Here is a 16,837-nt window from a genome sequence, read left to right as displayed (position 1 = left end):
TATGCTCTGCGCTGTATAACCAGAAAGGCATATGTAACCAAATACAGGAAATAATAATTGATAGACCTAATTAACAATTCTTTACCTAACACCTTTAGATCACCTGATCTATGACTAAGCAATAAAAACTTCTGAAGGTTTCTGCCACTGAATTCTTATGATGCTAAGAAGGAGGGAACAAAAGAAAATATTCCATTGTGATTTCAGAGAGGTAATCTACTGTTATCTTCACTCCAGTTTCAGTAATTTGTCTGCCATTAGACTTAATGCTAGACTTGGCATTCTTCTCTGGATGAGAGACTGGGCATCAGTAGGCTTGTCTGCAGATTTACTTCTCTCCATACTGACGTGTGTATATGTGTGCGTGTGTGTATTGGATAAAATTGTCCTTCACAGGCAAGACTTATTCCAGCTTCTGTAGTGGTGTCTCATCAATTCAGACTTCTATGTGTTGATCTAGCTAAATTAAACAGATGAATGTAGGGTGAGCAAAAAAATGACATCAGTAAATCAAGCCTTGGAATTTAATTGCCCTGGCACAAATCACTCGTAAAATATTCTACAAGTAGTTTAGTTCCGTTGCCTTTGGAGACCAGAGGCAACAATCAGAATGAAATATGGGGCGGTTGGGGTATTGAAATGCTTGTTTTACATATATATCTTAAACTGAAAGGGAGATTTAAAATGGGTCTGGGATGTCCCTTGAACCACAAGAAAATGGAGAGGTGGGTCTTGGGTGGGCCTTGGGTGGATACCCTGCAATAAATGAAAGTGATTGAAGACACCACAGAGGAAGCAGGCATCACAGTAATATACTGGAGACATGCTGACAGTTTAATGCGGGGGGGGGGGGAATAATCAACTGACAATATTTGTCTGACATTGATTCTTCAGAGCTGCTTAGAACAGTGGTGACCTAACTAGCCGGTGGAAGTTTTATGAACTCAGACAGCGAAAGCTCCAACTATACAGGTGGAACCATCGAATAGGAACGCTTTTAATTTGCTGCAATTCATTGAGGTATTGATTTTCGAGTTTGATGATTTATTAACGTAACATGCAGCACAGTTGGATGGTTGAGTAATGATGACACTGTTACTGACTTGGAGAATAAATCATTGTGAATCTTTTAAGAAAACCGGAGTGCTATAAATCTCCAAAGAAAACCAGGGGTACTGAGGTTGGAGAGACCTAGGAATGCTACCGAATTGTGGTAGGAAAAGAATAATCTGTGGCTATGACCCCAAGTTACATGTGACGCCCGTATGCAGAAGTGCTTTTCCTGTGTTGTAAAATGCTTTGCACATCTTCAGTATATACATGGAGTAGTCTGGCACTGAAAAGAATAGGGCCAGCCCTGATGCTCAGTCACTTTTGCATGTGGTTTGGTGACCTGCCCTCCCCACTCCATGAATGCCCCAAAGCTACCAGACCAGGGGTGAAGAACTGAGACCACCTACCTGTCAGTCACCTGGCATCACAGTAACATCAGGTGACCCACTCTCCCTTGTCCACGTAGTTTGAAACCAAAGTGCAGGAGGAAATACACAGGGCTTCGCAAACCTCACTTTTGCAGGGAACTGTGTCTTTACCTGCCCTACACCTGATGCCATATATATCTGGTGTGAGACAGGTGGGGTGACTTGGCTCAAAGGGCTTTGCATGCCAGTTGGGGAAGATAAAGTCAGGAGGGCTGGAGGTTGCCCACTGCCATACTAGATTGAGGCTGTAACCCTATACCATTTACTTGGGAATAAGCCTTATCAAACTCAGTGGGACTTACTTTTGAGTAGATGTGTATAGGATGGTGCTGTTGTTGTTGTTTAGTCGTTTAGTCGTGTCTGACTCTTCGTGACCCCATGGACCAGAGCACGCCAGGCACTTCTGTCTTCCACTGCCTCCCACAGTTTGGTCAAACTCATGCTGGTAGCTTCGAGAACACTATCCAACCATCTTGTCTCTGTCGTCCCCTTCTCCTTCTTTCCCAACATCAGGGTCTTTTCCAGGGAATCTTCTCTTCTCATGAGGTGGCCAAGGTATCGGAGCCTCAGCTTCAGGATCTGTCCTTCCAGTGAGCACTCAGGGCTGATTTCCTTCAGAATGGATAGGTTTGATCTTCTTGCAGTCCATGGGACTCTCAAGAGTCTCCTCCAGCAACATAATTCAAAAGCATCAATTCTTCGGCGATCAGCCTTCTTTATGGTCCAGCTTTCACTTGCTGGGAGGTACGTAATCATTTTTTTAAATTAAAAAACCCCAAGACTTCCATATTCCTTTCTCTCTGGTTCTGTGGACTTATGGGAACTAACTAACTTTTCTTGAGCTTATATTTCCCACTTTTCTGAGTGGGAAATATAATGGCAGTTTTACAACTAACCTGTCACTTGTATCTACATTTGTCATGGCTGGATTCGAATTTGAAACTGTTGCCATGTTCACATTTGTTTTATGGTTGTTTTCTGTTTTTATATATTTAATAATAATAATAATAATAATAATAATAATACTGTAATAGCCTTTTGCTTATACTGTTATACGATTTGTTAGGAGGTATTGTTGTTATAGTTTACTCAGACTGGCATATATTGTTAATGTCTTAGACCTTTCTTTAGAAAAGAAGAGTGAGTTACAAATTCTAGCTAATAGTAATGAGTCTTTTACCTCCTTAATAGATAACAGTCTTTGGAATCTCAGCACCCTGTGCACACATAGTTTTCGCATGGCAGATTTCAGCTGATGCATCTGTAGTCTTTGACAAGAAGCAAATAAATACATAAATAAATACACCCCCTAAATTCGCCCTCCCCCAGTTGCCATTTGTGCACTCATTAGCCTGATGGGTATGAAGAGTCATAAGAATGCTGCATGCAAATGAGACTTGACATTTTCACACATTTCTATGATTACTCTTCTAAATGCAGTGTTTACAAAGCATAAGCAAGTAGTAAGGCTTTTCCTGGAGTGTTCCACTTCAGGCTACAGATTCAAATACCCCGCCATAGATAAAATCCCCTGCACACAGAAAACAAGCTTGTCAATGCGCTATTAGGAACATAAGAAACTATTCTATGAGGTCAACTTATTTGTTCACCTAGCTCAGTATTGTCTACTTGAGCATTATACCATCTCGGCAACATAGTGAGGACCACCTGCACAGCAGCAGTGCAAAGATGTTGGCTGTTTCTCCATCTTCTGTTTATATGCACTACGATTTTCCTTTTGTGGTTTCAACTTTCTGCCATGGTTCACATGGCAGGATGCAGCGGACCATTTTCAGACTAGGTGGCAGGGAAGGAGTGCATAAACAGAAGAAGAAGAAGAAGAAGAAGAAGAAGAAAGAGGAGTAGTAGTTTGGATTTGATATCCTGCTTTATCCCTACCCTAAGGAGTCTCAAAGCGGCTAACATTCTCCTTTCCCTTCCTCCCCCACAACAAACACTTTGTGAGGTGAGTGAGGCTGAGAGACTTCAAAGAAGTGTGACTAGCCCAAGGTCACCCAGCAGCTGCATGTGGAGGAGCGGAGACGCTAACCCGGTTCACCAGATTACGAGTCTATCGCTCTTAACCACTACACCACACTGGCTCTCAGAAACAGAAGAAAGAGCATCCTCTTTTCCTCACACAGCATAACATTAGGGACCCATTGTTGTAAGACAAGAAACCCACTATTACAACCGCTGGCAGGGGATGGGAGGGATGCTTGAATGTTATTTTCTGTAAACTCTGATGCAAAGGTTAACTTTTGGAAACATATAATACTAATTTAGCTCTCACTTTGAAGCACATACCATTAAAGGAATGCTATTTTGGACATCATCAGCCCAGTGCCTTCCCAGTACATAATCAATTTTCTATTAACTCATCGGCAGGCAAGCAGAATGTGTGCCATCCTTGAGAGATAAACTGGAGGCACTAAATACAATGCAACAGCAACACATTATGAAAATGTGTTTCTAAGATATAAATTAAGGGATGCTAATCATTTCTCAAGGGATCACATAATTACATTAGTCAAAGGCAAAATGGATTTCCCCCTGTGTGATATTATTTCCTTCCCAACACTTAATGTTCCTGCTACTATGTTAGGGGGAGAGCGCGGCGCTGCTTCCTCTCACCCATGTTTTTCCATGGTTGAGGAGGTCCATCTCTAAAACGGTTCAGCAGCCTTTTCATTTTTCACTCACAAGATCATGTGTTTTTCCTGTAATGAGAGCATCAATCAGGACTGATCGATGCTTGTAGGCCAATGAGGTGTTAGAAAGATCTGCACCACTTCAGTCTGCAGGTGGGGGGGGGGGACTCCAGCTTTGCATAAACAACAACCTCTTTGCAAACAGAAAGCCAGCAGAGCTGGCAGAGTGTTCAGATGTTTTATATTAACTAAAACAGAATGGCTGTTTTATAAATAGAGTATCATTTTGCTTCTTTCTCCTGCAAATCAGAAGCCCTAATTTTCCTCTTACTACTTCAGCTGAAACCATGGAATTTTTTTTCTACACTTTATTCTGCACACAAGCAAAAGCCACTGCAGACAGTGGAAGTCCTCCATTAGCTGTCATGTGAGAGAATGCATTCCTGCGTATGCAGTTTTTGCATTTTAAAGCACTGGGTGAGATCAAATGTAGACGTTTTGAGCATATTACACTGATCCTTGTCCAACTGCACTGGCTACCAATTAGTTTTCAGGCCCAATTCAAAGATTTTGACCTACAAAGCCTTAAGCGGCTTAGGACCACATTACCTCAAGGACTGCCTCTTCCCGTATGAACCTACCCGGTCCCTGAGATCACCTTCTGAGGCCCTCCTTTGTGTGCCTCCTCCTCGAGAGGTTCAGAGGGTGGCAACATGAGAACAAGCCTTCTCTGCAGTAGCTCCCCATCTATGGAATGCTCTCCCCAGGGAAGTTCGCCTGGCGCCTTCATTATACACCTTTAGGCGCCAGGCAAAAACATTCCTTTTTGACCAGGCCTTTGGTTGATCTTATTGACATCCTTTTAGAATGTGGATTTTTGGGAGGGGAGTTTATTGGGTTATTGCTTTTGGTTTGATTTTATATGTTGTGGTCTTGTTGTGAACTGCCCTCAGACCTCTGGGTATAGGGCGGTGTACAAGTTGAATAAATAATAATAATAATAATAATAATAATGCAAGAGGCATCTGCCTATGTAGTGAGGCTTCCCTTCATTTTTTCCTTACCTGTAGGTAGCCCTTGTGCGCCCTATTTCTGGGGTACACAGGTAGAGGGGATAGAGAGACCAGAAGCCCCATTGTACAACCCGATTTCCATTGCGCAACCTGGCTATCACAACTGGTTCTCATTCATTGCTGCTACTATTCCAGTGACAGCCTGATAACCCACGACATGACAATCACTCCTGTAGATTAAAATTAATGCAACAGAAAGATAAGGTTGACTTCTGTAGTGCTGACTACTATAAAATCTTCATGAAATGCTTCATGAAACCTGGTGCGGGGAGTATGCTGTGAGACTGTGGTGCTGCTTTGCCAGGTCCTGGGATGGCACTGATATTGAAATCAAGTATGACCCATGATTACAAGGAAATTCTTCCATAAGCCTGAACAGGATCCATGCCACCTTAAAGAAAACCTTCCTGCATTTACTGGGAATTACAACAGAGAAACAAGAGTTGACTTGCAAATGATTAAAAAGCAGCAGTTATTATTTTAGCAATTAAACATTTCTTAATCAAAATTACATGGAACGCAGAAGCAGCATGAAAAGGTCAGGAGAAAAAGTGCTCCGGAAAAAAAGGAGAAAAGCATGGCAATTAAACACATGGATAGACACTTGTGATTTGTATAAGATTATATAGCAACCTGAGTTTCTTTGAATGTTTAATTAATAGAATGGATAGGTTTTATTCTCTTTCCCTTCCTTACAATAGCCTCTGGAGAATTTTATATTTTAGAAAATTATATGTATCCACTTACTGTTTGTTTTCAGGAAATACAATAGGTTAAATGTTAATAGTATCATTAGTGGACTTGCTTTCTTTTGAAGTGAATACAATTAGTGACTTGGAGCAGTGGGTGACATATGTTAGAAACAGGATGTGTAGATGATGTATGTTCCAAAAACAGTAGGTGTTTGGGTTTTCCTCCCTTTTAATTGAATAAGGTGAATTACGTATTGTATTTGTATCCTGCCACCCTTCTGAAGAGTTAACATAGAATTATGAGCATCCAGACCAACAGGAGAAGAACTCTGCTGGATCACATCAAAAGTCTATCTACTCCAACGTCCTGTTTTTTGTGGTGGCCTCACTCAATAATAATTATAATCTGCCTCTCCCAGATGTCTCTGGGATGTCTATGAGCATAACATAAATTCATCAGTACTCCTTTGCCCTCTAGCAACTGGTATCCAAAGGGTTGCTACTTTTAAACACAGAAGTTTGTCATCATAGCTGAATTATCCCCCATACATATATCTAATAGTTTTTGAAGTGAGTTGCACAAATTAGTGATGTGTTATGTGAAGTACTTTTTTCCCCTGCCCTATTATCTGATAAGCTCCAACATTGTGAGATTTTTTAAAATGTATATCTCATTTTTTTTCTACAAAGCAAAGGTTTCCCTTTAAAATGTCTAAAGTCCAACTGAACACCACAGACATATTTCAAACCCACATGAAATAAACAATGAGAGTTTGTGGGAGTCTTTTTGATCAAGTCACAGTTAATTGATTAAAATGTCCATTTCATTGTTTCTTTGTTTCCCAAAACAATACAAATCGTTAAAAAGAAAATTCAGCATGTAGCAAATGAAAGGAGTCCATGATTCACAGACAGGCCAAGCAAGTAAACAACGATTAAAAGAAGAAAAGCAAAAGCTCCATTTATGAACTATTAAAATGAAACACTGCTACATTTAACATCTTAATAGCATTTTCCATCTAAGAAAAGAGGCAGAAGACTTTAACATGTTTTGCAGAGAGTATCAATATATTTTAATCTTGTCCCTTTCACAGTATCAGCTGAAGTACCGCAGTGTGGTAATTTTAGACCCTGGACTTAATGGTCTTATGGAACTTTTCCCCTTTAGATGGTCATGTGTACTACTTCATTGGTGAAACACATGGTTAACATTTCTCTTTCCCCCACCACCTCCACAAATGCCATTCCACAATTTGCCAACCCAGATGAAAAAAGAGGCACCATGGGTATGTGCAGTTTCATATTTTAAACTCAATGAAACCATTGTACCATCATGATGACAGGAATAAGATGGATTCTGCTGGCCTTGTGCTAAGCACCTTTATTTGGGAATAAGCATCCTTATTATAAAATAGCAGTAAAAAGAATAAAATGACCATCTGCAACCATGTGCATTCCATGCCACCACTCCAGCTATAAAATGTTTTTTTTTAATATATATATATATATGGTGACTAGCATCAGCCTTGGTGGTCCTGGCATTCCCATGTTGACTTGGTGCCAATGTGTGGCCTGTCTGCCATGGTCCCCATCATTTGTCTCGGTGAATGTTCCTGGGTAATGGCACCCTGGGCTTCAGCCCCAAAGATGGGGCCTAGCTACACCATTGAATAATGGTTCCATTCTTCTCACAATGCCTGCATTTTCATTAATCATTTCTATAGCATCTTTCAGGGTACCTAGTGGACTGTTTCAGACGTAACACCAAACTTGATTCTAGAAGAATGGGTTTTCAAAGATCTTTGGGCTCACATCCTTCCTATTCTCCATCTTGTGTGTAGCAATTCCTTTCCTGTTTTGGGACAAACCACAGTATGGTTTGTGCTCACCTGCAAACCAGGACTGGAAACCTGCTTTCTAATTTTGGTTTGCAAGGTGACTGTAAACCATAACCTCAAAGTAATAGGACTGAGCAATAATAATCTGATCCACTCACTTGTTCTGAGCAGCAATATATTATTCATTCATTTATTTCATTGTATTTGTTGTTGTTTATATATAAGAGTACAAAATATGTACTCTTACTCTGGAATATATGCACAGAGCCAGGGGTGCCAACCTGAATAAAATATTGGGAGGGGAGGAAAGCCTGTCCCCACATAATCAATCACATGATGCGGTGCATGAACTCAATTTAATTGGCAATGCCCATTGGGGGGCGGCCCTCTCAAATATTCCTTGGCCCCTAGGAGTTGGCAACTATGCACAGGTTTCTTCAGCTGGGAAGCTTCCCTTGTTCATTTCAACGATAAGAGGCAAAGTTCACAAAACAGCAGAAGGAGAAACAGAAAAGGAAAGGTGTACAATGACAATGTAGTTAAATTGGAACTGGAAAACTCTAGCTTCCCTGCTACTCCTTCTCTGCTATACAAGTATTATGGCATTTCTGCTTAATGCTAAGCTTCAACACATGCTAATTATTTCAGATAGACTTTGAATTTATATTTACTGCTGTTAAGTGATCCAGTAAACAACAGATGCAGTGTGTCCAGACATTTGAAAATGCTATCAAAACTGTACATGAAGATCTTATTGGAACAGAACTTATGGTCTGTCTCTAATTTTGAAACAAGGCAAAACAAAAGCATTTCAGATAATTAAATGTTCTTAATTGCCTAGGTCTGTTTCAGAGATTGAGATGGGAGAAAGGCTGTGAAATATAACACAGGCAAATGATAGGGGTGTGCACCAAGATTCAACTTGTACTGGTAGCTTTTCACATCTACTTGTGTGAAAAAGGGGGAGGGTTTGTGGCAATTTTAAGGTACAGGACCGCATTCACAGTGGATGAAGCCTGTCAAATCGCAAGGAGATGCATCTATGAGATTTTGTACAGGGTGTCACTAAAGTTTGTTTGTTTTGAAAAGTTCTATTTTATTTTCTGTCAGAACTGGATGTAATTTACAGGCAGAGCCACGCCTTTTAAAAGTACAAAGCCTGGCAAACTGCAGAATGATAGTTAATTTTTTGTTGTTGAAGGGCAGACTTTTTTTTTGGGGGGGGGGGTTACAATAGGAATCATACGGGTTCCAGGTATGGTGGTGAAAAAAGAGCATAGATCCCAGGAATGAACAAGGTGGGTAATATGTCACACTCATTGCAAGCTGGAAGCCAAGGGCCATTGGCTTGGGGTGAAATTCTGCCTACTACCACAAATCTTGGGGGTACAGATTACTTGGGGGGAAAGAGAGATCATAATGGACTTTTATAGCATAAGAGGTTGTGGCGGGGGGAAACCCATGGATCACCAGGAAAGACTAAGGTGGGAGAAATGTCACACATATGCACATATCAGCGAGGGCCCTGCTATTCCACCGGCTCCTTCGGCCTGAAAGCGAGATGAGCGCCACAACCCCATAGTTACCCTTTACTGGACTTAATCATCCAGGAGTCCTTTACCCTTTTTTTTACCCTATCCAAAGCTCAGGGTGTTTTTTTACCCTATCCAAGCTCAGGGTGTTTCCCTTGTCAGCAGTGTTTTCGTTTTAATTATTATTTGTTATAAAAATATGCCTTCTTCACACACTAATATAAAATGCCAAGGTGGTGTACAACCATATATACAAATTCAATAAAAAATAACATCCATAAAGACAATACAAATAAATGATAAAAAAGACAAGCAGGCAAAGCAGTTGTTGTTTTTAAAATGCTGCGTTTTGGGACACCCAAGTCCACAGAGTGACCCAGGACTTTAGAGAGACTCAGATCTGACTCAAAGTCACCTTTTTAATGGTGTCTCGTGGGTGGGCCAGCTCCAATTAGGACCACTTTTGCTAGGATACAATAAGCTATGTTTAAACTGGTGTGCCAATGACATTAGACCTCACTGAGAGTACATCAAATCGGCAACATATTGCTAGAGGGGATGCAAAGAAAAATGGATACTAATACCTATGGAAGGCATTCATTTATACAAGAATGCTGGCATGGGAGTTTTGCACAGATCCCAGTCCAGCACTCACCTTTGATTCTAGGTTACACTGCTGTCTCTTTCACAAAGAATCAGTGGTGTTTTTATAAGCATTGGTCTGCACAGAGGTGGCTGGGTTTTACAGCCCAAGTCTGGCTAGGTTTTATTGCAATATGTGTGTGCATTTTGTCTCAATATCAGCTAACTCTAGTACAGCAGTTATGCCCAGTTTTTCAAACTGTGTGATCAAAGAGTCCCCATTTTATAGGCAGTTTGGAAAGGTGTGCATCCTATAATCATATTACTTTCAGTCAGATACTCAGATGGAATTCTCCTGCTTGTAATTCCTATGTTTTACATTCTGTGGGCATGAAATTCAGACCTGCCAATTTGCAGATCAATAGGACTAAGGTTACTCATTTTATAGGTAATTAACAAAAGGTACACTGACACAGGGTAACTGCTATGTCAACTAAATGCTTTCCCAATCTTTCAGTTTTGTGGAGTTCCCTTCCCCTTCTTTCTGACCTTTGCAATTGCTTTGCATTGGAGGCACTGTCTGGAACACAGTGTGCACAGAACACTTTAAAGCCAAGTGTTTTGTGAACTGTACACTCTGCTCCAGAGTGTGTCTCCAGTGCAGAAACAGAGACTCCAATGGACGGCAACTGAAACAAACAAATGAATGGGATTTCACTTGTGTGTTTTTTCCATTCATTTTCACTTTTCCATTTGTTTTCATTGTAAAAAGAAAAATGGAATAAATGGAGCTCATTCGTTTCTTCTTAAATGCATATTTAAAATGACTGTGCATCCTAACTGTACTGCATTTGTGCCGAAATGACGGTTCTGTCTGTGATGTTAGGTCTATGACGGCCCATTCACACATGTAAGTGTTTGAAAAGCTTTAAAAGTGTCCTTTTAAACTGTTGAACCCTTGACACTCCACTCATTTTGTTTAACTATAGTTGTCCAACAGCATTTCTATATCACAGTGTGTCCACATCAAAACTGATTATATGTACACATCTGCAGTGAACTTTTTAGAATTTGTCTTCTAAACAATATGAGCTGTAGAATTTAAGAATCACCCATGGATTACAAGAACTGGGATAAGTCCTACTATTTTACCCTCCATATCTACACCCTAGTTAGAAATTGCTCATGTCTTCAGTTCTCAACAGGAAAATGCAAGAACAGAGCAGAACATATTCAGAGTGCTCTACACATGGATTAACATGTTGAGTCATGTGTGTGCAACTTAATGAAATATACATAAAGACAGGCTAGATCGGCCCAATATACCTGAACGAGTGTCTCCACCTGCATCACTCAGCCGAGGCACTGAGGTCCTCCTCTGGGGGGTCTTCTGGTGGTTTCCTCACTGTGAGAAGCGAAGTTACAGGGAACCAGGCAGGGGGCCTTCTCGGTTGTGGCACCTGCCCTGTGGAACGCCCTCCCACCAGATGTCAAGGAAATAAACAACTATCTGACTTCTAGAAGACATCTGAAGGCAGCCCTGTTTAGAGAAGTTTTGATGTTTTATTGTGTTTTTAATATTCTGTTGGGAGCCGCCCAGATGGGTTGAGTATAAATAATAAAATTATTTATTAGTAGTAGTAGTAGTATGTGTTATTTAAGAAGAGCCTGCTGAACCAGCCCAATAGTCCATCTACATATTTCAGCATCCTGTTCTCACTGTGGCCAAGCAGATGCGGGAAGCCTATATGTTAGATATGTGTGCAACAACATTCTTCCACCGGGGAGTCTCAGTAACTCATATATTCATTATGCAATAAATATGCAATTTCAAAGATGCTGCCCAAAAGGCCCCAAAAGATGTGTGGGTGCCCCTGGCAATGAGACTGTTAGCAGAAGGCTATGTGCAAGCTGTACACCTCCAGTGTCCTCATGACTTCAGAGCTGATAGAGCATTTCTCAGTATGCAAGAGTATATCACTAGCCTTCGTGGATTTTTTCCTGGGGGGGGGGGGGCAGAAGTAGGCATACTCCTAAACATTTTGTGAATCTTTGTACTTTTGTCCATTTACTGTATTTATTTTTTCCAATTTGAACTATAAAATGGTGACTTTCTTGAGTCAAAATGAGAGCACCCCTAAACATTTTTTTTAGAAAAAAAAACATTGACTAGTCCCATAAAACCAATATGATCTAGATGGTGGTCATAGCCTTCCTGAGTTAAGATTTCCCAACTATTGTGGGCTTGAGAGTCCTGGCATGAGCTGTATTAGAGAATGTGGATGACATGGCTGTTATAAAGATCCCAGTTGCACCAAGGCATAAGTTTAAACTTGCATTGTAAATGTTGTGTCAGTTAGATATCCTTATTACTTCTGCAGTGACTGATGTTTTGTAGCATGAACCTCTTGCTCTTTGCTATGCATTTTGACAGCCCAAATGGATCCCAAGTCACCACTTGCGTTTTCTTTTATCACGCTTTGTGCCACAGTGCTTGAAATGAGAACTGCTTGGCATGCCCATATAGAAGGCAATTATTTGATGAGAACTTTGGGATCATGTATGTCACTTGCAGGGCTCTCTGTCCTTGTCTCTGTGAACAACAGGGGGACTTGTCATTCAGGAACTTCCCTCGTTTTTGTAGTATCGTTTGCATTTCTTAGTGCAGAAAGTATTGATCTGATGGGTAGAGATCTTTCCTATTCTGATTAGTTCAAGAGGGTTCTGGAAGCTTGTCTGTGTGGCGGAAGGTTTCTGATGTTTGGGTTATTCCTTCTGGGAAGCTGAGTACAGCTGGTTTAAACTGGTTTTGTTATCCTTTCTGTCAAGGTCATGCTAACTATAATAGTCAGGCCAGGAGGAGCCTGGGTTTTGCTCACTTTCTCGTTCTATCTCTTTGTTCCAGCCATGATGTTCTGTTCCGTATGTAGTGTTAAGGTTTAGTCTTATTATAAGTTCTTGTAAGTTAGTTTATGATATGTCTGCTGCAACTGGATTTCTTATGGACCGTGCCAATCCTGAATATATTGGATTTGTGACCATTATGCTCATTTGCCTTCAGTCGCACTAAAGCTCTGCTGGATGATGAAGAAGAAGAGTTTGGATTTGATATCCCGCCTTTCACTCCCTCTAAGGAGTCTCAAAGCGGCTAACATTCTCCTTTCCCTTCCTCCCCCACAACAAACACTCTGTGAGGTGAGTGGGGCTGAGAGACTTCAAAGAAGTGTGACTGGCCCAAGGTCACCCAGCAGCTGCATGTGGAGGAGCGGAGACGCAAACCCGATTCCCCAGATTACGAGACTACCGCTCTTAACCACTACACCACACTGGCTCTCAAGTACAGATGAAGTACAGTTGCCTCTGGTCTGTTTTTCAGAACTCTGCAAAGTGTTTAAATCTTCCTTAGCCTTGCACGGTGCAGATTTCAACACAGTGCAAGCTGGGGGCAGCCAAACTGCCACTTAAAGCAGTGGCAAACCCAGTGCTGTTTATCTAGAAAAAGAAGTGCCATAACTCACCATGAACACATCCCTTGTTCTCATGGAATGGCAATGGCACCCACCTGAGAGGTGTCGGAACTAAGTTCTGGCTGAAAAAAGAGAGACTTGGGCAAACCCTTGACCGCTTCATCTTTAACATAAGATACATCCCACTCAGCAGAACTCTGTTTCTGCTGCTGCTGAGGTTAGATAGTTCAATGGGACTTGATACAATTTTAGCTAGGAACACTGGCATTCTTGTCTTATTTTTATATCATTAGGGCTGCCCTGTACTTCTATTAGAGAAAGTGCATGGTATGAAAATGATGCATACATAATAGCTCCAAGAGTTTACCCTCCCACTAAGATGAAATCCATCTTGGAGAACACAGGAACACAAGATGCTGCCTTCTACTGAATCAGAGCATTAACCTATCTGGCTCCGTATTGTCTACAGTGACTAGAAGCCGCTCTCCAGGACATCAGAGGACAAACTCGCAGCTCTACCAGGAGATGTTGGGAATTAAAACTGAGACCTTCTACATGCAAAGCAGATGCCCTACCATTGAGCTACACCTCTTCCCCAATGGGAATTTTTTTGGGGGGTTAGGGGTGGGGGTGGGAGGATATTTCCCTACCACCACAAAAGTAACAACAAAAAAGTTTACTTGCCTTTTTATCTTTGAAATCCTGTTTCAAAGCAGGTTTCTTTTTTCATTTTTGGTAAGATTTATCTGCTCTCCTTACACAAGCAGCATGGTTACAGTGCAATAATGAATCAGTTGTTTCATTGGTATTCCTTAAAGGACATCATAAACTGAGATTTGTGTTTAAATTAATATGAAAGATGGGTAAGACAGACGGAAAATCAGTGACCATAAATAAAATTCTTTGGAGGTTGTGCTGTGCACATGTACATGCAGAGACTGTCTTGTTCCCTTTTATGCTGCAAATGCACATTATTTCCAAAATGATTATCTTCTTTACTTTTTGATTAAAAAAAACCTATACCTTAATTTTCCTGATGTGAAGATACATTAGACTATGCTACAGTTGTCTTTTTATGTTAACGCTGTCAACTAAAATCCCTCCAACAAACAGAAACAGAGAAATGCTCATCAAGGTGTTTATTTGTGATGTTGATGTGCTTTATAGGCACTGCTCTGGCTGCCAGCCAAACACAGATTGCTACATACCAATGCTTTCAGAAAACTGGCACATCTTTCTAAGCTAGAATGTTATTTAATTGTCAGTGCAATGTAGATAAAAGAAGTGCGTTGCAAATGAATTCAGAATATTGGCTTGGCAATCTAACCAATAGGACATGCACAAGTGGGACACAACCACAGTGAGAAATACTTTGCAATTCCCAAAGCTTTAGCCCTTCAATACATCCTTGTCTTTTTTGACATCATGTTAGAATTGTTACAGTCTTCCTCCCAGCTGCTTAACTATGTCTCTCTAGTCTTTAAATTTTTAATGGGGTTTTTTTTGGGGGGGGGGATAAAACCTGTGATCAAGCTTTGCGTTTTAAATAGCAAGCATTTTTTTTCTTTCTTTTGGGTTTTGTGGCAATGTACTACCTGCAAAATCTAGGTAGTTCTTCTTAGAGAGGATTGCATGACCCCCTCCACTTTGAAAACAACAACAACTGTGAAGGAGGTCATGTGAGTTAGTCACATCCCTTCCACCAGTCCCCTCATTGGCCAAGACCACCACTGCTCTATGGCTCAATAAGGGTCCCTTTCACATGGAGAAGGCCTATGTGCAGCACTGTATCAGGATATTTTTTATGTTTGATGTTTTATTATGTTTTTATATGTGTTGGAAGTTGCCCAGAGTGGCTGGCGCAACCTAGCTAGATAGGTGGGGTGTTGTTGTTGTTGTTGTTTAGTCGTTTAGTCGTATCCGACTCTTCGTGACCCCATGGACCAGAGCACGCCAGGCACTCCTGTCTTCCACTGCCTCCCACAATTTGGTCAGACTCATGTTTGTAGCTTCAAGAACACTGTCCAACCATCTCGTCCTCTGTCGTCCCCTTCTCCTTGTGCCCTCAATCTTTCCCAACATCAGGGTCTTTTCCAGGGAGTCTTCTCTTCTCATGAGGTGGCCAAAGTATTGGAGCCTCAGCTTCAGGATCTGTCCTTCCAGTGAGCACTCAGGGCTGATTTCCTTCAGAATGGATAGGTTTGATCTTCTTGCAGTCCATGGGACTCTCAAGAGTCTCCTCCAGCACCATAATTCAAAAGCATCAATTCTTCGGCGATCAGCCTTCTTTATGGTCCAGCTCTCACTTCCATACATCACTACTGGGAAAACCATGGCTTTAACTATACGGACCTTTGTTGGCAAGGTGATGTCTCTGCTTATTATTATTATTATTAGCCAAATATGCAGGTGGGTACTTGCACTATGGGCATTGGCGGCAGAAGGCATGCCAATGTCCTGCATCAGCAGTGGGGCTGGAGTTTGGGATAAGGCCAAGACTGGGGAAACAGCTGTTGTTGTGAAACCAAACATTTGGGGGTTCTGAGCATCTTTCAAAACAAGAAGGACTTCAGCCAGCTTCAGCAGGAGCACTCGGCCCTGCTTTGTGGGAGACAGAGCATTCATGAGCTCAGCCTTTCAACCAGAACAAAGCACAACCATTCACACTGCTGGAGAAAACAAACAGGAAATCAAGCTCTCTCTCTCTCTCTCTCTCTCTCTCTCTCTCTCTCTCTCTGCCTTGCAGCAGTTTTCTCTCTTATTGAACCCTCTTGGGGGAACCGAGAGACCATTTTCCTGCTAGCAGACATTTAGCCTTTTGTTCAGCAAACTCTTTTTGTTGGAGGGGGAAAGAAGTTAATTTCTAAGTGGGGCGGGGAGGTAAAAAGTCCAAAAATATTTCTCTCCAGCTGTCTGCAAAATTAAGTTCCTCGATTTGACTAGTGGCTTCAGAATGCCGATTTAGAGAGATAAGTGCCCCCATGCAAGCTTGGTATTAGAAGTACAAAGTATCTCCCTGGGCTGAATTTATGAATAGTTTGCTCAGGCACGAAGGATAATCAATATGCCTTCTCCTGCACTTCTCTCAAAGCAAAACTGGCTAGTTTAGCAGAACTCATACTGTGCATCCTAAAGGGCTAGGCTATTCATGCTTTGTTCCCCAACTGACTTTATTCAAGCTACTACATTTTAGGAGAAATTCTCATACACAGACACTACTTCCTCTGGGTCACTGTCATTAAAACCAATGAGATTATTTGAGCAGGGTGCATGGACACTACCACTCTCAGAAAAGACACATGAGATTTGCCAACATAACATATAAGTACAGTGGTACCTCGGGTTAAGGACTTAATTCATTCTGGAGGTCCGTTCTTAACCTGAAACTGTTCTTAACCTGAAGTGCCACTTTAGCTAATGGGGCCTCCCACTGCCGCTTGCCGCCACCGTGCGATTTCTGTTCTCATCCTGAAGTAAAGTTCTTAACCCAAGGTACTATTTCTGGGTTAGTGGAGTCTTTA

The sequence above is a fragment of the Podarcis pityusensis genome (assembly GCF_964106645.2).
Source record: "Podarcis pityusensis genome assembly, chromosome: 4".
Classification (NCBI taxonomy): domain Eukaryota; kingdom Metazoa; phylum Chordata; class Lepidosauria; order Squamata; family Lacertidae; genus Podarcis; species Podarcis pityusensis.
The sequence above is the reverse complement of the archived record's forward strand: the minus strand, read 5'-3'. Positions refer to the sequence as shown.